The sequence below is a fragment of the Triturus cristatus genome, chromosome 7 (assembly GCF_964204655.1).
Source record: "Triturus cristatus chromosome 7, aTriCri1.1, whole genome shotgun sequence".
Classification (NCBI taxonomy): domain Eukaryota; kingdom Metazoa; phylum Chordata; class Amphibia; order Caudata; family Salamandridae; genus Triturus; species Triturus cristatus.
The window spans coordinates 1546122543-1546150257 of record NC_140590.1 but is presented as its reverse complement, the minus strand read 5'-3'; the positions used below and the strand labels follow the sequence as shown (position 1 = coordinate 1546150257).

Below are 27715 nucleotides of genomic sequence, written 5' to 3'. Positions count from 1 at the left end.
CGCGCGGCACAGGTTTTGAATATAGTTTGTTTTACAAATTGGTTTACCTTGTTGACTGCAAGAGAAGCAAGAGCACAGAACCATGAATTGCTGTCTGAAGCGTTACGACCTACGACAGTGTTAGTGAGCATCGACTGCTCAACAGGAAACCTTATTAAAAAAAATAGTTAAAAAAAGCGAATCTTTCTCTGCAGTAAATCCTCCCCAACGGTCTAGGTCTGCCTTAACTCAAAATCAACAGCACCGTTTTAAATGAGGCCGTCATAACTTAGAATCTGCTCGGTCTGCACTGTCAGAAAACAGACTTTCAGCGTGTGGAGCTAAAAGAGGGGTCGCGCGGGGTTCCGGACGCTAAGCGTTTTCAACAGCCTTGGCAATAATTTTTAGCAAAGGAAACTGAAAAGTGAGCTAGGAGACGGTGCCTAGTTTTGAATCCATTTATGCCTATTTCTTCAAGTTTTAGGATGAAAATTAGACAAAGGTCTTAAAAAATGAGTGCTGGTGCACCTGCAAACACCGACACAAATTAAGCAATGCTGGCATTCTGCAAGTTGCCCTTTTTATGCCAAGTGCGTCCTAAAAACACCTCATAAGACTGGAGCACATGTTTTAGTGCATGTAGCAAGCATTTTCGCCCATACCCATGGGGTTCCCAAAATGACCTTGTTTATGGTTAATAAACTTTACCCAGGAGACAAGATTTGGTTGAAGTCAGATTTTTGCACCACAACTTTGCACCCTGCTGTAATTACCTTGACCACCAAAATGAGACCCTGAAGCAGGCCTAAAAATTGAGTACTTTTAAAGAAGAGTAATAATGCTGTAAAGCTTGCTCTAAAAATACACAAAACCCCAACGGTGGGGTGACACATAAGCAGCTCATGTAGACAAAGAACAGCAAACTAGCAGCACCAGAAAATGAATAAATCAACATTCGGTAACATAGCTATGCATGTGTCGACAGGGTTTGTAACTGTAAACAAAATTTTGCTGTGCAAACTCCAGTACTTGTGCCCTCTATTTTTAGATGGGACATGCCCACATTTCCACATGCCACAAGAGAGAGTAAGATAAAACATGTGTGCCCACTCGTCTGCAGGAGGGAAGAACTCATTGGATATGCTAGTCGTAGTAAATTAACCGATGGCAGCGGGAAAATTTAATGGCAAACAGGGGCTGCAACTTTGACCCATACCAACCTCCCGTTACTGATATTCAGGTGTTCATCTGTGGATTTGTGTGTGCATGTTAGTGTGTGTTAGGGTGCGTGTGTTTGGGGGTGCATGCGTGTTACAGTGATTGTGCTAGGTTACTCCAGTTACTTTCAGGATTTTAGTCAAATGACTCCAGTGGAAGGATGCCATACATGGAACTCTGTAAGAAAAGAAAAACATTGGCAAAGAGAATAGATGTATAAAAGGGGCGTTCGCAAGTGTGGTTTAGGACACTGTTGACTGTGCCAATGGTGGCGAAAGGTTTGCTCTCTTTGTAAAATGCAAGTAGGAGATACACCGGGACAGATTGGGATGAGTACTTGCACTATTTCGATGTAAAATAGTTTTATCATGTCTGCTAGTGCGACACTTCATAGAAGCCAGAATGATACACCAATCAGCTTACAGCACGAGGAGAAAGAGGAAGACTCCTCTGGGCGAGGCCGAAGTCCCCACTCTATATATTTTAAGGAACGGTTATCAATCGGTCAGGAGAAAGCAGTGTTATCAAGCCAGGTCCAAACAATCTACTGACGTGAGACTCAATCTGGAAAGAACTACAATGTCTCGTCAATATGAAATGGATACTTGTAATTTTAGCACAATAACTATTCAAAGGCTCCAATTTAAACTTTATTTTATTTATTGAGTTATCTTATTTGGGTCTTTTTTAAAGCACTACACAGCACCTTATGGTCCCTTTAGAGCGCGTTGGGTCAGATACATAGATACGGGTCAGAAGAAACTGAATCAATTCCCAGGCAAGTGTATGCAACTACTTCTGTGCCAACTCCATGTATGGAGAGACTTCGATTATCCGGGGAATTTTCCAGTGATTTTAAAGAAAAAGCACGCATGGGTCAGAGCATTTGAGTAAATCAGATCCCAGTTTTAGATTCTGTAGTAGAGAGTTCCAAAGAGGTGATCCTTGCACATAGAAGGTCCCGCTTCCCGACTTCCTGTACTGGGTATTGTCAAAGCCTTGCACAGAGGTTGGTAGTTCAGCTCCGGCCCAGGCTTACAGTTACCCTTGCAGACTACATTTCTAGGGGACAGTGATCATGTGCTTAGGAAAGAGCTTGCCCCAGTGAAAATTACTGTGAAGGTCTTGATCGCAGAAGAAGCTGTTGACCTGTCGAGTAAATTTCAGGTGATGGGATGTGCTGAGAGAAATGGGTACACTGTCAGCTGCCGGATGGAAGGACATGATTTGTAGGACTCTAGTTCGGAATATAATTGTAAAAAACCTGGAAAGAACCTGTTCCAAGGGAAGTCTGTGGTTAGCCGGAGGAATCTTGGCCCACTGGTGTGCTAGGACCATCATATGTGTAATTCCACTCTGAAACTGTGTGTCAAAGATCCAGTATCTTATTTGGAACTATTCTGTAAGCTTTCATTATGTTATGTTCTAAATATTAATGGTAAAATGAACGAATGATGGAGAGAATGATGAACAATGTCAAACATTTACACCAGTACAGAGACCTGGGCCTTTACTTCATCAAAAGAAGCCTTAACAAGGGATCATGAAGCGTAGGAGAATACCTGCAAACATCCAACATCACTGCTGCATCTTCGACTAAATGGGCTTGAGGAGAGGTACTCACCTGTTCTCTTCCTGCTGTTGCTCCTCCAAGATTACATTTGGCAAGCCTTCAGTAGACAACAAGCATTGGCAAAGCCAAAAAGCCTCACCCATGCGAGAACTATTGGCAATCTGTTTTACCCATGTTGTACACCAGTGTAGTTGCTGTTCAGCACGGCTAAAAGGTACTGGTGTTGAGTGCAGTGGGGTAGAGTGGAATGTGGTTGCTTTAGTGTAGAATGATTTGGGGTTGATTGGAGTGTGACGTATAGGGGCAGATTAGGATATATTGGGGTGGAGTTTGGTAGACTGGAGTGGGGTAGATTGGGGTACAATGGATGGAGTAGATTGGGTATAGTGGAGAGGGGTAGATTGGATGGAGTGGATTGTGGTAGATTGGGTGGAGTGGATTGTGGTAGATTGGGTGGAGTGGATTGGGGTACATTGTGGTGGAGTAGGGTAGATTGTAGTGAAGTAGAGTAGGGCAGCTTGGAGGGGGGAAAACTGGGGTAGACTCGAGTGGGTAGATTGTAAAGGATTGGGGTAAGTTGTGTGGAGTAGAGAGACATGGAGTTGGGGACAGACTGGAGTGGGGTAGATTTGAGTGGAATGTGGTGCGTGGAGTAAAGGAGCGTAGAGTGGTGAGGCGTAGGGGGGAGGGGCGCAGGGTGGAGTGGAGGGGCGCAGGGTGGAGTGGCATAGGGTGGGAGTGGCGTGGCATAGGGTGGAGTGGTGTGGCATAGGGTGGAGTGGCGTGGCGTAGCGTGGCATGGCGTAGGGTGGAGTGGTGTGGAGTGGAGTGGTGTAGGGTGGAATGGAGTGGCGTAGGGTGGAGTGGAGGGGCGTAGGGTGGAGGGGCGTAGGGTGGAGGGGCGTAGGGTGGAGTGGAGGGGCATAGGGTGGAGTGGAGGGGCATAGGGTGGAGTGGAGGGGCATAGGGTGGAGTGGAGGGGCATAGGGTGGAGTGGAGGGGCATAGGGTGGAGTGGAGGGGCATAGTGTGGAGTGGAGGGGCATAGTGTGGAGTGGAGGGGCATAGGGTGGAGTGGCCTGGCATAGAGTGGAGTGGCCTGGCATAGAGTGGAGTGGAGTGTCACAGAATGGAGTGCTGTGGCATAGAGTGGAAGGACGTACAGTGGAGGAGTGTTGTAGAGTGAAGTGTCACAGAATGGAGTGCTGTGCATAGAGTGGAAGGGCATACAGTGGAGGAGTGGAGTGCTGTGGCATAGAGTGGAAGGGCATACAGAGGAGCGGTGCAGAGTGCAGCAGTGCAGAGTGGAGTGGCGTAGTGTGGAATATGCATGGTGGGGTACTGCACTGCCATTACAGGCAACACATTTTCAATTGAAATGACCGTTACATTTGCATAGACATACAGTTTTACTGCGCACAAAACAATAATGTGTGGAAATATCATCACCTTGTGTATTGATGTGTTTTGATTGTATGGTTCCACCACATTTCAGAATTAGAAAAAATGTGCTTCATTTGTACTTTCCTAATTCTGATATATCCTGAAATATCTGCGGTCATTTTTGTAGTGTGCTGAAAAAAACAACATCACACAGCTTCTCCTCTCACATGGATAACCAGCAGGATGGTTACATAAATGCTCTCACTTTGAAGTCAAAGAAAGAAACTTAAACACCAAGCTCCCTTGGAAGACAGCCTGACATTTGACCTCAGTCTTTGAATTCACAGCATATGTGACAAGATAAGAAAAAGATTTAAAGGACTGTTTACAGAAAGAGAGTACTTGGAAGGATACAGTAAACAAGGAATTACTCCATTGAAGGGACAAACTCAAGCTGGACAGCTCAAGGCAAATAAAGCCAGCAAATAGAAAGCAAGCAACTGTGAGCTACAAACTACAAAGCCAATAGTAAGCAATAGGTGAAATGCATTCCCAGGAAAGCTTTCAGAATACGCACAAGACGTTGTTAGCAAACCAGATAGCTGTGCTGTCTGGTAGGCTTCGACCTAAAAATGGCTTCTGTGTAAGCAAAGGGTGCAGTCCCAGAGGATGTGGACATTCCTGCAATATTTCCATTCATGCTGAAGGTGGCAAAGACTCTGGATGTCTCACAGGTGCAATTGAGAGGATTACCAATGGGAAAATGGAAGCCTTAGCAGTTGAAGTGATGGAACGTTCTAAAACCATTCTTGTGCATGACAAAGGCTTCATCAACGAAGGGTGGAAGGAAGTAAACAGCCCCAGCCATCAATTTGTTTCAACATATATTTTACTATGGCTGCTTTGTCCAATGTAATGACTTGTAAGAGTACTGACTTAAGTGTCCATTTTTGAACTCCTCATAAAGGCTTGTACTGTTTGAAATGGGTAGAAATTCTCATTAACTTAGTGTCAAGAGGGCTGGGAAGTATGTGTATTAAAATGCGTGATAGGCCGGAGTTAACGATGGAGGAGGGAGAGGTTGTTACTGACCCCGAAGGTATAGTCCAGCGTTTCTCGGATTATTTCCGCGTAGTGTACACCTCGGTTTCGGACAGGCCGACTGCGGACTCGTGTGACCTTTTGCGTGATATTGCTCTGCCCTGCCTTTCTGACGTAGATAGGGACGACCTAGATGGTGATATAACGGTTGATGAAGTAGCGGGTGCTATTCGGGCGTTGAACTTGGGTAAGGCCTCCGGTCCGAATGGTTTGCCTATTGAATTGTACAAGCTTTGTCCGGATAAGGTCGCTCCTCACCTGCGCGCCATGTTCGTGGAGGCGCGGGTGAATGGGTCTCTGCCTCTTGATCAAAGACTGGCAACCATAGTGGTGATACATAAGGACGGTAAGCCTCGGGACAAGTGTAGTTCCTATCGGCCGATATCGCTTCTTAATGCTGAGCCGAAAATCCTCGCTAAGATCCTGGCGAACCGCTTGGTCCGGGTGCTTGAGGATTTGATCCACCCGGACCAATCGGGCTTCATTCCGCATCGTAACACTGCATTAAACCTTAGGCGTCTCCATGGGGTGATTGCTAGGGCGGGCACGCTGCGGGAGCCGGCTATTGTGGCGTCTCTTGACGCCACGATGGCGTTTGATACGGTGGAGTGGGCATACCTGTGGGCAGTGCTAGCCAAGTTCGGCTTCGGGCCTGGTTTTGTGGACTGGGTGAGGTTGCTTTACGAGGGTCCCCTTGCTAGTGTTGTGGTAAACGGGAGGGCGTCCAAGCCATTCAAGCTTGGGAGGGGCACCCGGCAGGGTTGCCCCCTGTCGCCTTTGTTGTTCGTCCTTGCTCTTGAACTGCTGGCAGCGTGGATACGATGGCATCCGAGTATACGTGGCCTTCGATGGTCGCCCGACCACGAGGACCGTATCTCACTTTACGCCGACGATATCCTATTATACCTCGCCTCGCCCCAGAAGTCTCTCATAGTGGTTTGCGACGTCTTGACTTCTTTTGGTAGGAACTCGGGCCTTGTGATCAATTGGGGAAAGTCATATCTGTATGTTTTGTGTGGCGATGTTCCGCCTGTCCCCCGAAACTGTTCGATCCAGATCGCCCAGCAGGGCTTCCGGTACCTGGGGATTTACATCTCCACTGACTCCATCCTGCGATATGAGAAGAATCTGCTCCCCCCCCTGGCGCGTCTGCGGCGGGATGCGGCGGGCTGGCGGCGGTTGCCGCTCTCCCTCCTCGGGCGCGCCGCGTTGTTTAAAATGATGTCTCTTCCCTGTTTCCTCTATGCCTTGCAGAATACCCTTGAATGGGTCCCAACTAGTTACTTTCGAGAGGTCGAGAGCCTCCAGCGTTCGCTATTGTGGGACGGGCGGCCGCGCATAGCGATCGCTAAGTTGACGCTCCCGTGGTACGATGGCGGTATTGCGCTTCCGGACATTCGAAGATACTACTGGGCCACCCAGTTGTGCGCGATTAATCATGGCGTCTATGGCTCGGTGGTTACTGCGTGGCGGTGATTACCACAGAGCTTTGTACTCGAAGTCGTTGGACTCGTCCCTTACGGGGCCCACTGGGGTGGCGGTGCGGGTGTGGAAGTTGGCGACGGACTCCCTGGGTTGGGGGGGCAGGCTTACCCTCGCTACCCCGTTGTTTGATTCTGATATCCTGGGGAAGCTTTGGCATACAAAAGGGTTCGAGAAATGGGATTTGATCGGTATCTCCAGGGTCGGAGACTTGCTGGCTCAGGGCAGGGTGAAGTCCTTTGAGGAGCTGCAGAAGGAGTATGAGCTGGGGAGCACTGAGTTTTTCCGCTATGCCCAGGTGCGTCACGCCTTGCGGTCGGTCCTCGTAGAAGGTGAGAAGGTGCCTGCGTCCTCTCCGTTGGAGGACCGAATTCTGGATGGCCATATGCCGGAGAGCGCGATCTCTCTCATCTATAAGAAGCTGATTAATGTCCGGGCTGACCTTCTTCGGGGGTTGCGGGATCAATGGACTAGGGATGGCCTCGAACTGGATGACGAAGACTGGCAATATGCAGTTTCTTCTCCTAGGAAGGTTGCGATTCCGTCGCGTCTGCGGCTGGTGCAGCTCAAAATACTCCATCGAGTCTACGTGACAGGTCCTAGGTTGGTCCGTATGGGTTTCTCTGAGGAGGGTTTATGTAAGCGAGGCTGTGGCATGGTGGGTACCTAACTACATATCATCTGGGAATGCGGAGTGATCGTGGAGTTTTGGAGGTGAGTCCATGCAGTGATGGGGGAGGTGACGGGCATTGTCATGCAGCCGGAGGCGCGGTGTTGTCTCTTGAACGTCTGGGGTCCTACCGATCTTGATGACGCACAGACTCAGTGGGTGACCCTGGGGAACATGGTGGCTAAGCGGGACATCGCGCACCTGTGGGGCTCTGCTGGGCCTCCTGCGCTGGCAGCGTGGAAGGAAAATATGGATTGGAGCATGCTCAGGGAAAAGACAGTGTATTGTGCTAGAGGGCGCCCGCGGAAATGGCATGCAGTATGGGGGCGATGGAACCACTACAGGGGGGACATATGTCTGCCCCCTGATCCGGATCCGCCTGAGGAGCAACTTTCCCCTTGACATTCTTTCCGGCTATGTATTTATTGTTGATGACTGATTGCCTTTTATGGGTCTCTGCTTTCCCCCTCCCTCCTCTCATTATAGCGTTGTCTCTGGTGGACGAAATGGGACTAGCTCCCCCTGATGGCCACCCCTCATGTGCATTCGAAGTTTATCGCCTTGCTAGTGTTTGGTTTGTGTTTGTGTTTATTTAAAACTGAACCTTTTCTGATTCTCCTTTCGATGCAGTGTGAACGCTTTTCTGTGTTGCTCAACTTAAGCTGCCGAACCTCCGGGTTGTCGGCTGAATAGCTGTGTTCCGGATTTACTGAATAAAGGCTTTTAAAAAAAAAAAAAAAAAAAAAAAAGGCGTGATAGGCAGTGTAGGGGAAGGAAGGTAGCAATATGCAGACCTTGCAAAAATGAATGTAATGATTAGACCACTTGAGGTTTTTTAGCATATGGGCAACTCATAAGATGATCAATTAGGTTGCAGCACTAAATTACAAAGTTAAAAACCCCATATATAATTTGAAGTTGCCACTGGGTTTTAACCTCCTGAAACAGCTTTTTCCAGGCAAAACAGCATCATAATTAGTGGTGGCTCCTCCGCTAAGGCGCGTCCCCCCCACTGCTCAAACTAAAAATATAATAACATGTCGCTATTATCATTTTATTTTTCCTATTGAAGTCAGTGGCCGTCGGGCGGGGCTGAGCAGAACAGGGGGAGGAGTGGTTTGCACTCCTTAAGTGTGCATTACTGCTTGGCCGGTTTGTGGGGCGGGCCAAACAGTCATGCGCGCTTTGCATTTTCCCCAACAGGCTGCAATACACAGCCTGGTGAGGAACATGCAAAGCCTCCCAGTCCCCGGCTGAGCGCCACAGCATTCAGACCAATCACAATGCCGCATTCCAGCATTGTGATTGGCTTAGGGGAGCCTGGGTGCTTCTTGCTGCCATGGTAGACAGGAAGAAGTAGGAGGACTGAGAAGAGACGTCGGCCGGCAAAAATAAAAGGAGTGTGACAATACATTTTTCCCCCAACCACTACAGGTGACAGCACACCACATGGTGCTCTCCTTTCACGTTCAGAATTATTGAAGGATCTTAATCCTGAAGAAAGGAGTGGGCGTGAGCCCCATCAAGATTCATATCAATATCAACCAATGAAATCGACCTTAAAGTTCAACCCAATTGAGTCAAAGGCCTCTCGTTTTTTGTTAGTTCACCTTTGAAAAACATCTGCCATTTTAAAATTAGACCCAGCATTTCCCCAACATGCCCTCCCTAGCCTTATTCATCGATTTACTCTGAAAGCAGATGTCTCTGGTGGGACAAAATTGGTAGGAGCTCATTGTCAACGTTGCAGGATGTGGTCAAAGAGCTTATTTGGACGAGTATTAAAGCAGACTTAAAATGAGTCAGATTCATGTTGGATTCCCATGGAAAGTATAAAACTATATATTAACTACTAGGTCATAATCCTATAGAATGCCTTAAAAAGTGTAGATGTTCAGACAGGTTTTGTCATTACTATGTGCAAAATAAATGCTATCCGAATAATATGATAAATTAATGATTCCATATATTAAGCATAGTAATATACACCTTTAATAAAAATGTAGTACACAGTCTCCTCAGTGAAGCAGCTAGTGGTAGACAACCAGTTGTCAAGCGGGTAAACTGGTCATAACGCAGGCCATTTTATCAATTTTTTATTTTACTCTCCCATAGGTCTGGAAGATCTGTTTTTAGAACCTTCAGAACGGTTTTGATTTGGGAGTACAACGGAATTTTAAAACTGTCTTGGCAAAGGCAATTTATCATTCAAATGACCACCTTTTCACAAGCAGCACATGTGCCAGGTAGATAGCACATTAATGGGCAGTATATCTGAGACATTCTGTTGGAAATATGTGGTAGAGGGCGCGGGGTCTGCAGTTCAGTCAAAGAGGCAGGTCTTGAGGTCCTTCCTGAATTGAGGCAGTGAAGCGGATTACCGGAGACGTAGAGAGTTCCAGGTCTTCGTTGCGAGGTAGGAGAAGGATCTTCCTTCATCTTAGATCTGTTCCTCTTTTTAAGTTACGCAGCAATGTCGGAATGCCCATACGGTAAAAGTGACATCATGAAACTGTTATTCCAGTACCCAAGAGCTTCAAAAGAGAGTTGGGGTAAACTAACCCCACTTGGTTAACACTACAGGATGAACAAATGGAAGTAAGGCAAGCATTGAGGTCAACATTCTGGGAACAACTGATCAAGGAGGCTAAATCAACTGCCGTAAAGATCGCAAAACTGTAATCAGGCATGTCTTGTCTTGAATCAAAGCTTTAAATAGTTCCCTTGATAAACAGGTTAAACACCAATAAGTACTCGTTTTTGGGATTATGGTATTGCTTAAACGTAGAAAACAGCAATACATCTAAACAAAACAAATCTCAGGGATTTAGCAAAATCAATTCAAAAATGAAATTAAGAATGTTTTGGACAGAATTCGGTATAACAAACCATTTTTAAAATGTGCAATTTTTTTATTCATATTTTTGGGGAATGTGGTAATAAATAAAAATATTCTATGCCTGATGACAAATCTGGACTCGGACATGAAGTGATCTTAAGCTCTGGACAACTGACACACTGTATTGGCAATGTGTTACTGGATTGGCATTGCGTGGTTGACACTTTGTGCAGTATCATGTTACTTTGAACTAGTGACACCTGGCTGAAGTTATGTATCAAATCACATACTCACAACTAACCAGTTACTCTATTACATTCTGGTAAACAAATATTGGCAATTTTCCGAGAATTAGCCATTAGTTGTTTCAAAGTTTGAAAGAAGGCACTTTAGAGAATTAAGTATTTTATAGAAAACATACCCACACCAACTCCAGCCAGCAGACGCAGAAGAGGTGAAAAACAGATCTCTTCAATGGAAAGGTTCCTGAAAATTGAAAGAAATCAACAGATTTCAGTTAAACATGTGTAGTAGATTACTGGGTTTATGTGGTTAAATTGGTAAACAAATGTACATAGAACTAGCAAGACAATTTCTAACAGAGACAATGAGATGTAATGTATGTAACCCTAAATGTTGGACTATATTTCTAGTCAGTCAGTTTGCAACCTTCTTACTCCCCAGGAATGATAATGGTCTTCTGATGAATCCTTCTGGAACAATACGATGAACTAAAGTGCACTGCATGGAGAAAGTCTGCAAACCATTGAAATTTCCAATATTTTGTTGTTAAATGACAATTTCAATTCATTGAAATTAAGATTATTTTTCTGATTACTCGCTATATTTTGTTGCTCTCCACTAAAACAAATTATACCAAACTTAGTATGACAATCTAGTCCGTGGGAAATGGGTGAAAACTGCTACTAAAAAGTCAAGCACTGAAAAAGCGACAGAGGAGAGGTAGGGAGCGTGAGAAAACTCCCTGATCTTAGCAAGATGAAGCACGGTAACCCCACACATTATTTTGCCCTAGGGCGAGGGAGTGGCAACTAACCCTTTCCTCAACTTGCTCGAGAGCAATGGGGGGCCAAAAATTTGTACAAAAATACAAAGGGGGTGAACTACCATAGCCTCCTTCCCCCACTCCACTGCGCCTGCACGGAGTTCCCAACAATAAACAAGGCTCAGGGGCTGGTGACAAGTGACCCTGCCCCTCTCCTCCATGGCCTACACAATGCTGCAAAGGACAAATACATTTATCCTGAAATCACGTTAACTGCTATATTTAACCAGGATGGTGGTGTTATGTTGAAAATGATGGGTTTTACACATGAAAAAAGTAAACATTGCTATTAAAAGGGAAAAGGACACTTATCCAACTAACCTACGTCAGTCTCTAATTTTAGTGAATTCTCTACGCCTTTATAAAAAAATGCATTTTAATTCCATTCTTTGAAGTGCTGTATAGGACTTAAACACCAACCAGTGTTTTAAATGTAAAATGCAAAAAGACTGCTGTAAGTTTCTGATGTTTTTGTGCTGGCAGGTTACTACAATGTTCGCTATAAACATGTGGTGTGAGATGTTGGCAGTGCAAACATGGTTACACGCCTACCCTGTGAGGCTGGCCTGCTGCAATGTAAACCATGCCGCGCAACCTGCCAAAATAATTTTTGGGACAGGTAAAGACTTTTTTTTGATTATTAGCAAGTCACCCCTAGGTAAGCCTTGTAGCCCACAAGGCAGGGTGCATTGCATTTAAAAGTTGGACATGTAGAAAATTAATATTAACATGTCCATACAGTCATCCCCTACGAGCTAACATGTTATTACAAGCAATGTTGTGTACATGTTAGTCGAATATTTGTAGAAGAAATATTATGTTATAGCAAGTGCTATACCCTGGGGTTTTTTCGGGTAACAGATACGAAATTTGCAGCAAAGAGGTTTGGTATTGGTGAACAGTAGCGACCATAAGAGATGCAAATATGTAATTTCAGTTGTCTGTAACTGCTAATACATCGAAATTCATAAACCTAATAAAGAAATAAAAAAATTAAAAAAAATGTCCATACAGTCACATTTTAAAATAGCTATTTTCTCTCTGGAGGGCACAACAGTCCTAAGAGAAAAGTAGAGATTAAAATAATAATGCTGCATCTCGGGAACAGAACCAGTCCAAAAAAGTATTAAACCACTATTTTTAATAGGTATTAAAATCCGATGACGATTAAGTTGGGTTGTCAATTAATATTAAGGAGAAATAATTATTGCAAAGTTACCTTTACCATACCTTGAACTCCTGCATACTAATTTGTATCAACTTCCAGTCTGTAATTGGCCTGAATGAGGTGTGAACAAGGTTCATTATTCCTCCAAAGAACGACACAAAAGGTCAGCTTAATTGACTGGACCAACTGAATGGGCAGGTAGGGATGACTCCTCTAAGCTCAGCAGAATATTCAGGGTGAGTGCTTTGGGCATCCTGTTGTCACAACAGTGTCAAATATTGTCGGACAAGTCTGTCTGAAGCAAATATAAAACTTTTGCACTCTGAAACTGGTCAAACAGGATAAGAGAACAATTATTGTGTATTTCATATCTGGGCACGGATGTATTGTTACACTATACGTAGGTCTCCTGACTTGCTGTAGGTCCAGGGGCCAACAAACTGGATTTTAATGTTAGATGTGGAAGGACACTGGCTATTTCCCTATGACACTCCCCCAATACAACCCTAGTCTTCAGAACCCAAGTTTGGTTGATGACTTTCGGCATCTTGAAAATGCTATAGCAACTGGCATTTGGCCCTGTCTGCAATAAGGTAAACCGGAAATACTGAACACATGGGTAGGGTTGCCCCCGAGAGCTTTTACCCCATTGGTTAGGGTGAGCCCAGTTTCTGGACCTACAGACAAACAGAAGATAACTGGACCTGCTATCTGTTACCTGGGAGGAGCCCTGAAGGACTGGACCTGCTTCCCCTTGTACCCAGGACAAAGATGTGGACCCAAAGTGTCAGTTGGCTGACTTCCTGTACGACTACAGGGACACAAGAAACTTTCAAGAAGCCTTTTCCATGAAATTCCCAGCTGACCAGTGGCAACAGGATAAGGACTGGACTTTGCTTGATTCCATTATAGAGAATAAGGGCCCTCTTATGAGATCTTGGGGGCCTTAGAAGTATATTCCTGTAGCTGTTTGACTACCAGAAGAAAGTTTGGAATCTTTAAAAAACTTTTGCTACAGAGCTGGACTGCGGGGCAAATGATCTATGCGGTAGTTCCACAGCATCGGACTGAATTTCAGCTTTGTACCAAGTAAAGATCTCTGCACCTCCGAAAAAAACAACAAAGACCTTCTGCATTGGGATTTCTCAACTTGCAAGCTTTATAAGGAACAATCTGCTTGTTATATCTGACCAGAGCTCCATTGCGTTTAAACTCAACTCATACCTAGGTCCCGGTCTACAGCTTCTATGGGCTATTATTGGTGCTTCTTAGCGCTATATCAACTTAAAACTTCTCCTTACTGGATTTTTGTTTATTTACTTTTACTTTATTTTTCTAATTTGGTTTGGGATTTCCATTGCTTGGCTTTTATACCTTATTCCTGTTAGGTACTGCAGAAAAACTTTACACATTCCCAAAAATAAAGACAAATACATGAAATCTACACTTAAAACAACACCGTTTTGTTCACTGTGCAGGCAGACACAAAGTAAGAAAAGGGTATAGTGGCAAATCAAACCCATCAAATGTTCTGAAAGAGGAAATGTATCTTATGTCAGTCTGAAATATTCCAACAGATCTGGATATTTTATCAATTTAAGCTTACTTTCTGGGACTTTCAATTTGACTTTTAGTATGAGAAGCAAAGGTTTCAAAATCTCTTACTGAAATGTTACTGCCCCGAAAAAGACATAAAGGACTTAAGATTCCCCATTGGCAAAAGGCGCATGGGCATTTTCCCCTACTGTCCACCACCCTGTGCCCCTGAATCACAGAACCCTGTTTTTGGAGTTTTATATAGCGGGAACTCGATCAGAAGGTATCAAAGCGCATTGCATGAGCACCAGTTGCGTTACAGATGGAAAGATTAGTTTTGTTAGGCACAGGGAGATTAAGTGATTTGTTCAAAATTACAGGATGTTGAGCGTCCCTGCCGAGACTCGAACCCGGTTCCCCAGCTCCAAGGTCGACCGCTCTAGCAGTCTGACTGCCTTATGTACTTTAAAGCATCCCAGCAGACTGGAGGAGACAGGCGAGCTTAAACAATGAAAAATGTGTGAGGATATCATTTGTATCTCCTCTTTGGGAAAAATGGGGCATTGAGGGGGGGGGGGCAAAGCACAGGTGTCTGGTTGACACGTGGTGGGTTAGGGAGAACGAGAGAGAGCAGGAATAAGGAGGGGTAGGAGCAAGGGAGATCGAGTGGAAATCCGGGGCTAACAATGTGAGGAACTAGTGGAAAATAGATGTTACTACGAGCAAGGAAGGACTAGGTGCCTGCAAACACAAACTAACAGCACACCAAGCTCCACACAGAGAGATGGACAGAGCACACAAACAGGGTGAAAGTCTAATGGAGAGACAGAAGGATACAGGATGCTCGATGAAAGATGCAGGCTTCAGGCCGATTTTATATTCAGACCCTTTTCTTAAAAAACCCCAGAGCATGACAGTTGTGTTAACGTTTTATTCATTGGACTCTCTATGAACAAGTCCGTTCTACTGGTACACGAAATACTTCAGTTGCCATGTCTTCCATAGTTGCCATCTTTGGAGGAATTAGTAGCAGGTAACAACAGTGCTCTGTACATACTCATTCCTCCATTGGCCTCCTTGTTACAATCACACATATTTCGTGCTGAAATTGAACCTCTCAATTTCTTTAATACTAATGTATGGCATACTTGGGTGAGTAAACTAGTTCCACGTACACCAGACATTAGTATGTCCAGTTTTTGTGTGTCCCCTTTCAACATTATGGAGGGTTGATCCCCCAACCCTGTTGTCCTCATAAAAACAATGGACATTGGCTTCACCATACTTCATGTGAGCTTTGGATCACTCTTTTTTTCCCTGGCCGGAAAGGAAGCTAGCTGAGGTACCATCCCACAGGTTGTTTACGTAATCGTTTTTTACAAGCATCACCAGCGCTCTTCTGGTGAAACTGACCTTCAATTCACCTTGTGTCCCTCCTGCACTAAACATCGTGTGCTCAGATGGTGCTTGTCAGGGTTACAGTCAAGCCACACATAGTTATGAGTGACTGCTGATTAGGGCTGGGCAAAATCGTGATTATGACGGCGTAATCAGAGTAATTTCTGTAATTCCATTTTACTCTTTGACGAAGAATTACCGAAAATTATAAGATTACTCCTGCACATGTAAGAATAATTTGGGTGGTAAAAATCGTACAGTGAGCATATTTAGAGAATGCAAGCGTCTGCTCGCTACTTTCTGCTGCATTTTGCGCTGTTTCTTACTGCAAAATGCATCCTTGTCCATTTTGAACTAAATACCAGGAGTAAATTACTCTTCTAGCCTAATTCAAGCATAATCTTACGGAAATTATTAGGTAATTGAGAAATATTACTGTTGGGGGTTGTGAACCAGGGGGGTTACATGTGTAAAATATTACGGCATGTATCAATGTGTCGCAGAGACAGACAAAGAACATATTGGCCACTGGTATGGACCGGAAGTCCCGAGCGACTCCGGTCCCTTTATTTAAAGCCTTCTGGCCACGCCTGGCCAGAAGGTGATACAATGTTGGTATCGGGTTCCGGGTTGGGGTCTCTGCTCAAACTGCGCGGCCAAACACTAGACCGCTACAATTACGATACATGGAAATACGTGAGTTACACCCACCCCTGAGGCCTGTATGCAGAGCCAAACTACTTCCTCACAGTTAAGTAAGGTAGCAGTCTGGGTACAACCTAGTGGTGGCACCGAATTACTGAAAAGTGCCCGATAATACAAATTTTCATTATAAAGAGCGCACTCCATCTGGAAAAATTCTGTTTTGTCAGGAGTGCTGAACAATTACAGACCAATCTTACCTCTATTGTAGCTTCTCTGTGTGGATTGCTGCAGGTATGTGTACTGGACTCTGCAACAATGGGTTTTTATGCGTCTGTTGGCATGTGTACATGCAATAAGCGTGCATGTATACCCCTATGTTGTGTGCCACTTCTTGGACACGCCATAAAAAAGCATAGCCTAAGGAATGCCTGTTCTAATAACAGCAGCAGCTGAACTGCATTCAGTCCCATAGCTGTTGTAAGCAACTTAACTTAAAACCACCTCCAGGCACAAATAAACAAGCAGCTACAAGATTGTATCTACAGAACTGCACATGTATGGATTAGCGCAATAAAACGTGTATGGTTTAACATTGCGAGGGAATAGTGTCACGAAGAAAACTGGCCTAGTTTTCTTTTTTTATTTATGCAAAGCAAAAAGTTTGTATATATTTGCAGGGCTTGCTCCAGCATGCCTGCATAATAAAGACGGAGAAAAATTAAGCAACAGACAAAATAGCATTCCTCTAACGTTACGTCGGACAAAGACATCCAGGAAATCTGTTTTTAATCTGCCAGTTCCCTCTTGTTGCAAAGGCGAACAAAACGATCAATGTACGTCAATGGCCACATCTCAGATTGCTGGTTACTTGCCGCATAGTTGTTTGAACAATACATAATACCTAAAACCCCTTCTATTACCCATTGCTGCCAAGAGGAGCAGGGGCTGTGCATTAAATATTGGCATAGGGAAGGACTTGTGCTGTAGCAAAACATGATCGTCATTCCCTCCCCTCCCTGACACACAAACCCCACCACCAGCAGCTCCACAATGTGATGATGGGCCCCTGAGACTCCCATATCCCACAGATACTCGTATCCTTGGGTTGGAAGGGGGTCCACAAAGGGTCTGGGCCCCCATGCGTTGTGCGGCCCACAGCACTGAAATAAAATTTAAGTCAATCCACAACCCATCAGGAGTGTGTGGCAGAAGGGAAGGAAGGCAGAGAAATCTTACAAGTTCTTAAAGGGATGTTTTCTTTGTTTATCTGGATCCCTGGGCATCAGCAGTAGTGGCCATAGAAGTAGAAGATAACATACGCTAGAGGGGGGTGTAATGGACAGACCAGAGTACGGACTTACATTCTCAATTTAGTTACTATAGTAAAAATCAACAGAACCATCATGCCTCGGCTGGACTGCTGAACTCACATTGGGCAGCACCAACATTTGACAACATGGCAGCTACACCTGTATTCGACAGTACCAGTACTTCTCTGCAGGTCTGCGGCACTACATAAGGACAACACAACCACTTCTCAGCACAGCAACATGACTTTTACTAGGACAGTACAAATATATTTTGGCAGCCAGCCCCTCTCTACGCAGGAGTGCCATGCACTTGAGAGCAGCACCAGCACACCTCGGTAGAAAGAATATATTTAACAAGAAAGTAATTGCCTCTGCGCCTACTTTTACAGCCTGAAACAACATATACCAATATTACAGCTCAACATATTATGTCTGAAATCAAAGTAAGAGAGCAGCAGGCACCAACTTAAAAAAAAAAGCTGTTTCTGCAAATACTTGATTTTCATGAAACACAAGACTACACAAACTAGGAACCCCCATTTGCTCATTTCACATTTACTAAAGACACGTTAACTGAACAATCCGATCAACACATGCCATTTATGATTATGTGTGAATTGAGACAGCCAAGATTTTTTTCATGACAAAGGCCTGGATGCTTGACAAAAACTCGTTGTTGCCAAGTGCTTGGGAGCAAAGTTCCTGACAGGCTGTGAGAAGGTCAAAACACATAATGGATGGAGGTGGGGTGGGGTGTGATGGGGAGGGCAGGGAGTATAAGAGACCAGCAGTGGCCCGTGCAGGTAAGAGCGGTGAGGCCACGGGGGGGGGGGGGGTTTGACAGACGACAAGGGAGAATTTGTTTTATTTATGTAATTTTCCTTTGTGGTCGTCTGTCGAATTCCACCCCCAACCCGGCCCACCGCTCTTACCTGTACCGGCCGCTCCTGTAGAGAGCCACCAGTATTAACTCCCTACAAAACACACACAGAAAGTACTCATGCTCTTGTACAGTTAAGTCAACAAATAGTATTGACTCTAAAAGAGAGTGGAATCTGTCTCAAGACTCAAAATAGCACTTTTTGGAAGGACGAGAAATCCTTCCCCCACCCTTAGGTGGCATGCTTGAACATAGGGTTTCTCCTCACCATGAAGGGATTTTTATGGTGTGGGCTGCAGGGCAGGAGCTCTTGAGAAAAGTCACCCTCAATGTATGCAGTGGTGTGGATGAAGGGCAGAGTGCAAAGATGAAGTGAACAGAACTAAAACTACCTCTTGGTGCAACTAACCGGGTCTTTAGTGAGGTCTCAAGGGTGAAGATAAATATAAAGGGGAAATTCTTCAACCCCAATCTGAGTGACGAGTCAGGTATCAGGGTGAGTGTGAGGCAGAGACATGGCTGCAGGATTCACAAATTTTAGCTGAAGAGAGGTGTGCAGGGGAGGCGGGGGAGACCCTATTTATTTCAATTAACTTATTTTCTAGACATTCAGGAATCTTGAAAATGACCACAGTGAGAGCATTTTGATGTTTTTTTCTTAATTTTGATTAGATTAAGAAATACGCATGAGACTTCTCAGTATGTTTCACACATATTTTACCTCCAATTTCTGCAAAAATTTGAAAATACTTCTGCCAAATATTGCCATTTTCTCACAGAACCTTCACTCATCACTTAGCAGATGGCACTGCCTCTCTCCCCACATGTAAAGGGGTAAGTGTGAACCTCTACTTCCTTGGAGCGAGTAACTTTGACCATCAAGTGATTGGTTCAATTTCACAATTACACAATTTTATTTAAATTTAACAAATAGAAAAAAAATCATTGCAGTTTTATACTTAGATCAATTTATAGGAAAGACAGTGATCCCAAACGACGCAATGACGCAGTGCAAGTGAAAATAAGTGAATGTAAAGCGCGCTAGTGCTATAAAATCTATGTACATACAATAGTGACTGATTCAGGATGCATAGGTGGTTTGTACATGCTAACAGAGTGAAATGCTCCAGATTCAAAATAAAAACAGACCACTATTATTGTGGCAAGTAAATGTTTCGACCCTAAGCATACAATTTAGACAGGGTCCTCATCAGGATGTAGTTTGGGAAGCACCAGCCGAATTTTCTAGGATGGATGTGGAGATATTTTCTGAGCGTTACAGACACCTGAAATGCTTCAGAAGGAAACCGCTGCATCGGACGGCTCAGAAGTGGCTGGAATTGGAGCCCAATATATTTACTGCGGTCCTTAATTAGAACATGTTTATCACAATATGGGATTCTTGGTTGGAGCAGTGTCGTGTGCGGTGATTGGATATTCACTGATGGTGTCTTCGCGGATGGGGTCTTCATTAAGAGAATTGAACTAATTAAACCTGGGGTAAATGGTTGCCTCTAGGCGACGTGCTGCAATGTCCCCGACTGTGGAACCTCGTGCCTGATCATAGCATGAGAAACTCACTTATCGCTAGGCTGCAATGATGATTGCCTCGAGTGAATCAAAAAGCACACCAGACAGCATGTCTGATATCATGTGCGTATTCAATTATCAAGGAGCGAGAGGACTAGGTAGCTAGTCCGTATGCCCAGGTTTATTATATGTAATCAAAAAGGACTAGCCTATTTGTGACGGATACAGGACTCAGGACTGTATGGGGAAGGTGGAAACTATTTAGTTCCTTTATGAAGCCCTCACCCACCAACCTTGTTGGTGGCATGCTTCATCATCGGGCCCACCCAGTGACAACGAATGTGTCCCGGGTGTGCTTCAACGCCTGTATTACACCGGAGCTGGTATTTTGCTGAGTGTGCAGTGTTGGTGACGTGAAAGTGAAAATTTAAAAGCTATACAGTGGTCCCAGTGCCCGAGGGGGTTAACTTTTAATATCTGGGCCTCTATTAGTGTTAAAAACAAGGCAATGGATATTGGTGGAGTGAATATTAAGAACTCCTACATCCGGTGTGTGGTCCCCGACTGTGGAACCTCGTGCCTGAGCATAGCATGAGAAACTCACCCACAACGATCGCTAGGCTGCAAAGTTGATTGCTTCGAGTGAATCAAAAGCACACCAGACAGCATTTCTGATATCATGTGCGCACATGAAATCTAGTCAATCACTGCTACTTTACACAATACAGCAAGCACAAAGCAATTCAATGGCTTTTTTTTACTTGTTGTAATTGAGCTTTTTCCAACATTAGTTGAAATAATTATTGCTTAAATCATTCCAGATGGACATTGCCTCGCAGGCAGGAACGAACCAGTGGTCGGACCACTGGTTTGTTCCTTTCAGCCTGACTGGCTTTCTCTTAAATAATAGTGCCAGACCAACATATGCGGAAAGGAGAAACTAGAGGAAGGTCACCCCTGAGACTCTGGGCACCATGTTACAAACGGCCCCATTGGAGCGGACGGGAGACTCTAGCAGGGATGTTTTTACTTTCAACGGTTGGGTCTCCTCAGCCCTGGACAGAGTGGCTCCACTTAAAACTATGAAACTGGCCAGAAAAAAACCTTCTGCCCCCCTGGTTCACTTCAGAACTTTGCTTTGCGAAAAGCAATTGTAAAGCTGGAGCGTGCCTGGCGTAAAGCCTATAAGCCGGAGGCCAAGTGCACGTACAGAGCAGCTTTAAAACAATTTTTATGGGCTAAAACGCAATACCATCTGGGACCATATTGCCAATCAAATTAAATCCTCTGATAATTCAGTTAAAGAAGTCTTTCGGATTGTTCAAGGCTTCATCAAGCCGAGGGCTCTGGAGAGTACCATTGCTCCCTCTGCTACTCTGTGTGAGGACATATCTGTTTTCTTCCAGGCGAAAATACGGTCAACTATTCCTCTTTCTCCCTAGCTGGGTCGCCAGCGACACAAAACCCTATATTGGACCCCCCGGGCATCTGGACCGAATTTTACTCGTTTGGTCCGGATGAGTCTCTGTTAGAATTGAGCAAATGTAAATCCAGCTCGCCTGGCGATCCATGCCCAGCTAAGTTCTTTAAATCGCTAGCCCCACAGCTCAATCTGCAACTAAACCCTATCTGGAACTCCTCCCTGACAACGGGTACTTACCCCACCGCTTGGAAAAGGGCCTATGTCCTGCCGATTCTGAAGAAAGTGGACACTGATCCAGCAGTGCTCAAGAATTTTAGGTCTATTTCGGCCATAATTCTTTAGAAGGAAGTCCAGAAGCAACTGTCCAACAACTTTCTGGAGGCTAACAACTGCCTCTACGACTCCCAATCTGGTTTTAGATCAGGCTATAATACTGAGACAGCTCTGTTGGAAGTGGAAGAAACTGTACGTGAAGCCTTCGACCATGGCCACTCCGCAATGCTTGTGCCGCTAGATTTATCCCCAGCATTTGGCACGGTGTCTCATCGTATCCTGTTGGAAAGCCTTGAACATCTAGGAGTGACGGGAACCACGCTAGCCTGGTTCCGCTCATTTGTAGAGGTCCGATCTCAGCAAGTTTTTCTTTGCCCTCATGTTTCCACACCAAAGCCTCTTACGTGTGGGGTTCCCCAGGGTTCAGCGCCAAGCCCGACCGTGTTTAATGTATATCTGATCTCCCTTACATCGCTAGTCGAGCAATGGGGAGTGAAAGTGGTTTCCTATGCTGATGATACTCCGCTGGTGTTCTCTTTTAGAGAACACTCCAAGGCAGCTTTCGACAACTTTAAGCAATGTCTGATCAACATCTCGACTAGGATGACGGATAGCTGTTTGAAGATAAATACTGATAAAACAGAGGTACTGTTTTTCAATCAATCCTCACCTCTGCTCTCCGATGTTTGGTGGCCGCTGGAGCTTAACCCTCCACCAATCCCAGTTGATTCAGCTAGGAATCTCGGGTTTAAGTTTGACACACGTCTTTCTTGTAAGGCTAAGATCTGCCAAGTCTCTTCGTCCTGCTTTTGGAAAGTAACAGCCCTGCAGAGATTTCTTCATCTCCTGCCTATGGACTGCAGGAAGACTGTGCTCATGCTATAGTCACATCACAGCTAGACTATGCTAATAGTCTATATCTGGGTCTCCCAGCCTATCTGATTCGCAGACAGTAAGTCATTCAAAACGCTGTGGCCAGACTCATTCGGAATGTGCCACTTCGTCACCACATCTCTCCCCACCTGCAGACCTTCCATTGTTTGCCTGTCCAAAGGATTGAGTTCAAGGCGTTGGCCATTGCCTATAGAGCCACCAGGGACAGGGGCCCGGATTATTGGAGTCAGAGAGAACGTATCTGGATTCCTCATTTCTCTAAAACCAGGATTGGTGGCAGAGCTTTCTCAGTGAGAACGGCGTCACTTTGGAACTCTATGCCGGAACAACTTCACAAGTTTGCGACAAAACATGCATTTAGGAAGGCACTGAAAACTTGGCTTTTCCGCCGACTTTAAGGTCTCCTCTTCTCACTCCCAAAATCGCTGCTAGCGCCGGGACACTTCCGTTGGGAGGTAGCCATGAGCTGAATATATTTTCAATTAATTAATTTAAGGTTCTACAGTCAAGAACATTGCAGCATAGTGCCTAGAGGCAACCATTTACTCTAGGTTGCCGGAGTTCAATTCTATCATTGAAGAAACCTACTGCGAAGATCCGATCACCGCAAGGCTCCAACAAGGAATCCCACATAGTGACATACATGCTTTAATTAAGGACCACACAAACTAGATTAGGCTCCAATCCCACCCACTCCCGAGCGGTCACATGCATTAGTTTCCCTCTGAAGCATCCCATGTGTCAACAACGCTCAGAAAATATCTCCACATCCATCCTACACAATTTGACAGATGCTTCCCAAACCTACGCCATGATGATGACCCGGTCTAAATTGTATGCTTAGTGCTGAAACGTTGACTTGACGCAATAATAGGGTACTGTTTATATTTTGATTCTGGAGCATTTCATTCTGTGTTAGTGTGTACAAACCACTTCTACATGCTGGATTAGTCACTATCGTATGTACATAGATTGTATAGCACCAATGCACTTTACATTCACTTATGTTCAATTGCATTACGTTGTTGATCCGTTTGGGATCACCGTTTTACCTATAAATTGATATAATCATGAAACTGCAATGATTTTTTCTATTTGTTAAAAAATTAAAATTGTCTAATTCAGAAATAAATCAATCGCTTGATGGTCAAAATGACTCGCTCCAAGGAAGTAGAGGTTAACACTTCCCCCTTTAGAGACAACTAGTTTGATTTATTACTAGATCACCCAGGTCCCTGGGTAATTGGGTTGCCCCTTTTCTTATACCTAAATCGCTCCCCACATCTGCATCTTTCCTGTGGCTGTACTCCAGTGCTCAAAGCCATCCTGGCAAAGGATTGCGGTTGGAACGCTCTTCAGGGCGGTTCCTTTCCAATGTCTTATTAAAACTATTTTGTACAGTTTTATGTCTCAATTTTATTTTATTCTCGGAACAGGATGTGTTGAGAAATCCTCAGCATACCAGCCACATACCAACGTGTCATTTGCAGCGCCACTCATCAACTTAAGAAGCTCCTAGTCATTCACATGCATGCCATAGTTTACATAATTTAAAGGTCTGGCCTACACAGACCTCTTCATCCACTGTTATTGAACAGCAACCAGGAGAGGTGACAAGCCAGTGAGCCCAGAACATGTGCAATCACAGTGCTTAATTTGTAGCATGCTGTGGTCCCGGAATACCAAGGCAGCCTTGTTTTGCTTACTCCGAATGCCTCTTACTTTCACAACCCTATCTCACCGTTGCACATTCTTTTTTCATTCGAGCTTCCTCGTGTTGCAGTTTTTCTTTCTCTTATTCTCCCTTTTCTGCCTCTCTTACTCACTCTAGGTGAAAGTACGATGATGAAAAATATGTGCAGTCTCGCCTAAAGACACCTTTTTCAGCCTAGTGCTGTGAAACCCATTGTGGACAATACCACTACTTCCAGTAGGCTTCTGGTCTGCTCATTTCCTATCATTAGTTGGCTTTCTTGACAATCTCATATGTTTGTTTCTTATTTATTGGCTTTGCTTCCTCTTCTTGTGATTGTGCCCTCCAGGAAGATGGCTTAATTACAAGCCTTTTCATTGAATTACTAATATCCTTGAACTTCTAACATTCAAGGGTACTACATTTTTGCCTTTAAGACTGCATAGGAATGAATGCGTTTTCTAGTTCTCTTAATCTGCTGCTTCCCCTTCACAATCCCACCACCCTCTGTGCTCTACTGGTTGCTTTCTGACCCCCAAGCCTGCCCTTACCCAACTTTCCCAGCTATTTAGGTCGAGACTGGGAAGCACATGCACTGCTCTGCTGTATGGGAGTATGAAATAGAAGCCCCGCCCACTCTCCGCCCATATTTGTCATTGCTTGTGTCATTTTTCTTTATAAATGCTGGCTTCTAAATCATTTATAGGCTTGTTAGGCCCGCCTTAGTATCACCTTGTCTTCATTTGTAACCTCCCATGAGGACTCGCCCTTTTACTTCTGCTACACGGTATGCCTTTTTTAGTCTTTAGGCACTATTTTCTTTAATGAGTGTCTCCTACTGCAGGCACGACATTCAGCACGCCATCCTTGCTTTCACTTTCCAAGCAGCGTGGGACAATGGCAGCCACTTCTTTGAAATTAGATAGGTCTCTCAATTACAAGAGTTTCAGCGATTGACATTTTAAATGACAATGCCTTTTATTAATGTGTTAATTAGCTAAACAGATAAATAAAAGACATTGTCATTTACAATGCCAATAGCTTAAACTCCAGCAAATGCAAGAACTATTGCATTGCAAATGCTTGTTTTGTTTAATAACCAGTCTCTTCTGTTGCTCGCCTGCGCCTCCCCGTCAGTCTCATTAAAAAAAAAAAAAAAACATTTTCTTTAGTTACTTAAAAAGGCCTGGCAGCTGCAATTTTATACTGGGCCACTCTTCAATGAAAACGTGTTTCCGAACACTTTAAGATAGTTTTTTAATTCACCGCTCCAAGATGGGCATAAAGCAACACGGTGGCCGCATCACGTCACGCGCATGGTGACGCACAATGTGTAAAGGCATTACGCTGGGCTGTTGAAGATTCAGGTGGAATGCACACATTCACATCTTCACTTTTTTGGACAATGCTAAACTGAATCAGCACAACGTTTTGGTAGAGCCAAAATGTGAGACCTTTTGGCTTTACCATTGCTTGTTTTGCCTTTCTTGAGCTCTTTTCAGTTACTTTAATAGAAACAACCCTGTGTTAACACAGCAGCACAGCTGGCTTTCATTTGCTTCGCTCTAATAAGAAAACTAATCAAAGCCCAGACCTCTGGGACCTACCTGAAGCAGCGGCTATGGAGTACAACAGAGGCTTGCGGATCCTCTGTAGCCGATAAAAATTGCAACAAAATCACTCCAAGTCATGCTCTAGTGCTGCAGCTCCTAACTTTGCTCAAGGATTTTTTCTTCTAGGATTTGGCACGTAATAATTATAAAAATAATGAGTCTTATAAAGCGCATACCTACTCCACCAGGAGTGTCCTAGCGCTAGAGGATCAGGCTCCTAGCAAGAACACAAGAGAAGCAGAGCAGCAAGTAAGTTTTTTATAAAGCCAAGTTTTAAAATTTTACATAGACATAAGGAGTCTACACTTGGACTTCGACAGCGTGCAGTAGGGCCTGTCCGCTGGGCCGGCTTCGAACCTGCCACGGTTTACAGTGAGGTCCGGTACCCCAACCGCAACAGACACCCAACCCCAACTGCACAAGCCTTCTGCCATGTGCACGGTGAGTTCGGCACAGGGCCTAGCCTGCTGCTGATGTGCAAGAATTGACCCGTAGAGTTCAGCCTTTGACTAGGCTTGTCATTTTATTTTGTATATTTCATTATTTGTCAGATTTTTTGATCTGACACACGCTTTATACCCTGAAGATCTGCCTCAGAATCGCAAGTCTGATTTTGGAGTCTCCAATCCCCGCCACCTAAAATGGCAGCAGAGGACCACGTTACAGATGCAGCTATCAAACTTCCCACCACCATTTTATTTGTCTGGGATTTGGGAGTCTGAAATCGGGCTTGCAACTCCCAGTTTGATTTTTTAACATTTTAACTATGTGTGGGGCCTTTGAATGTGCCCCTATTGTTGTCTGGAGGTCAAGGTGTGTTTACAACGCATGTACTGCATACTTAATTGGCGCAAGAGCCATTTTTCGTCAGATCTTTTCCTGCAGCAGTTTCCACTTTTGAATCCTGGTTCAGATAGGAGGTGGCATGGAAGAAAAGGCTCAATCATCTAATCAGACCTCCCTCTCTCTTATTTAATTCCCAGACCTGCACATAATTTGTGAATATCAAATGGAAGAGATGTATAAAAGTGTTAACCTCTAAACTCTCCTCAGCAGCTTTTCTTTTACAAAAAAATGCTAATATCTCAAAAACTACTTAACGGATTTACCCCAAACCAAGGAAAGAAAGCTTTCTCCAAGATAAGACTTGAATCAGGCACTCGTGGTTTTTTGTCCTGGTCTCCATTTTGTGGTGCCCAGAAACATTTACTTAAAATCATGAAATCTTCAACTCTTAAAGAGCTGCAGGCTCTTCCAGAATGTCATGGAGGTACAAATTATATGACAAGTAGCAAAACAATTATGGCGAATGAAGCACTTCAAATAAAGTGGCTCCTTCACAAAGTAGTGGCTGCAAAAAAATGGCAATGTGACATTAAACTTCTAGATACCAGGGTCATTGTTATGTAATTGAAGAGGGCACTGAACAGACATGGGATGGCGATCTGGTTGATTATTTTTGTGAGCCCCTCCTTTTTATTCTCGATATGTAAAACAAATTAGATCCCTGGAATGTTGGAAGCTCCACTGAAAACAATGGAGTGCTCCCGGCTTCTAGTGGCCGGTTACAGCCCAGAGCTCGAACATTCCAACGTTTATTCACAGTTGTTGCTGTGAACCAAAGGCCTCATGGAGCCAGGGGGGATTTCAATCCCCTCGGGCTCTAAGGCTATAATAAGCTTCATTGTTATAAGGCTATTTAAATGATTGTGTGCTCATACAGGGCAGATTGTATTCTGATAGAATTTGATACAGATCTACAGGAGTAACAATATGTTTTATACTATGCATGACGACTCAGGAAACAACTTGTTCAGTCTTTACAGTACTGTAGCAAAATAGGTACCATTGAACTGGGTAGTGGTTACCACCAATGCTCAAGAATAAAAAAATTGGACTGTCTACTTCATACATGGTAATTACAAAATTTTACCCAAAGACCTCCACAGCGTACAATCATATAGAGCTACTGCTCGATCTTTTGTGCAACCGTAATCAAAACTATGTGCACTAAATACACAGTAAAATATTAAACTAAAAAA

At 44.3% G+C, this 27715-nt stretch overlaps 1 protein-coding gene across 3 annotated transcripts in view; it reads right to left on the bottom strand.

Annotated features, from left to right (window-relative positions):
* Nucleotides 1-27715, bottom strand: part of PKIG (cAMP-dependent protein kinase inhibitor gamma) — a 657792-nt gene that overhangs the window by 306260 nt on the left and 323817 nt on the right. For all 3 annotated transcript variants that reach the window (XM_085619329.1, XM_085619330.1, XM_085619328.1), the window contains exon 2: nt 10666-10730. The gene's annotated coding sequence lies outside the window, so the exon portion shown is untranslated. The remainder of the gene's footprint in view (nt 1-10665; nt 10731-27715) is intronic.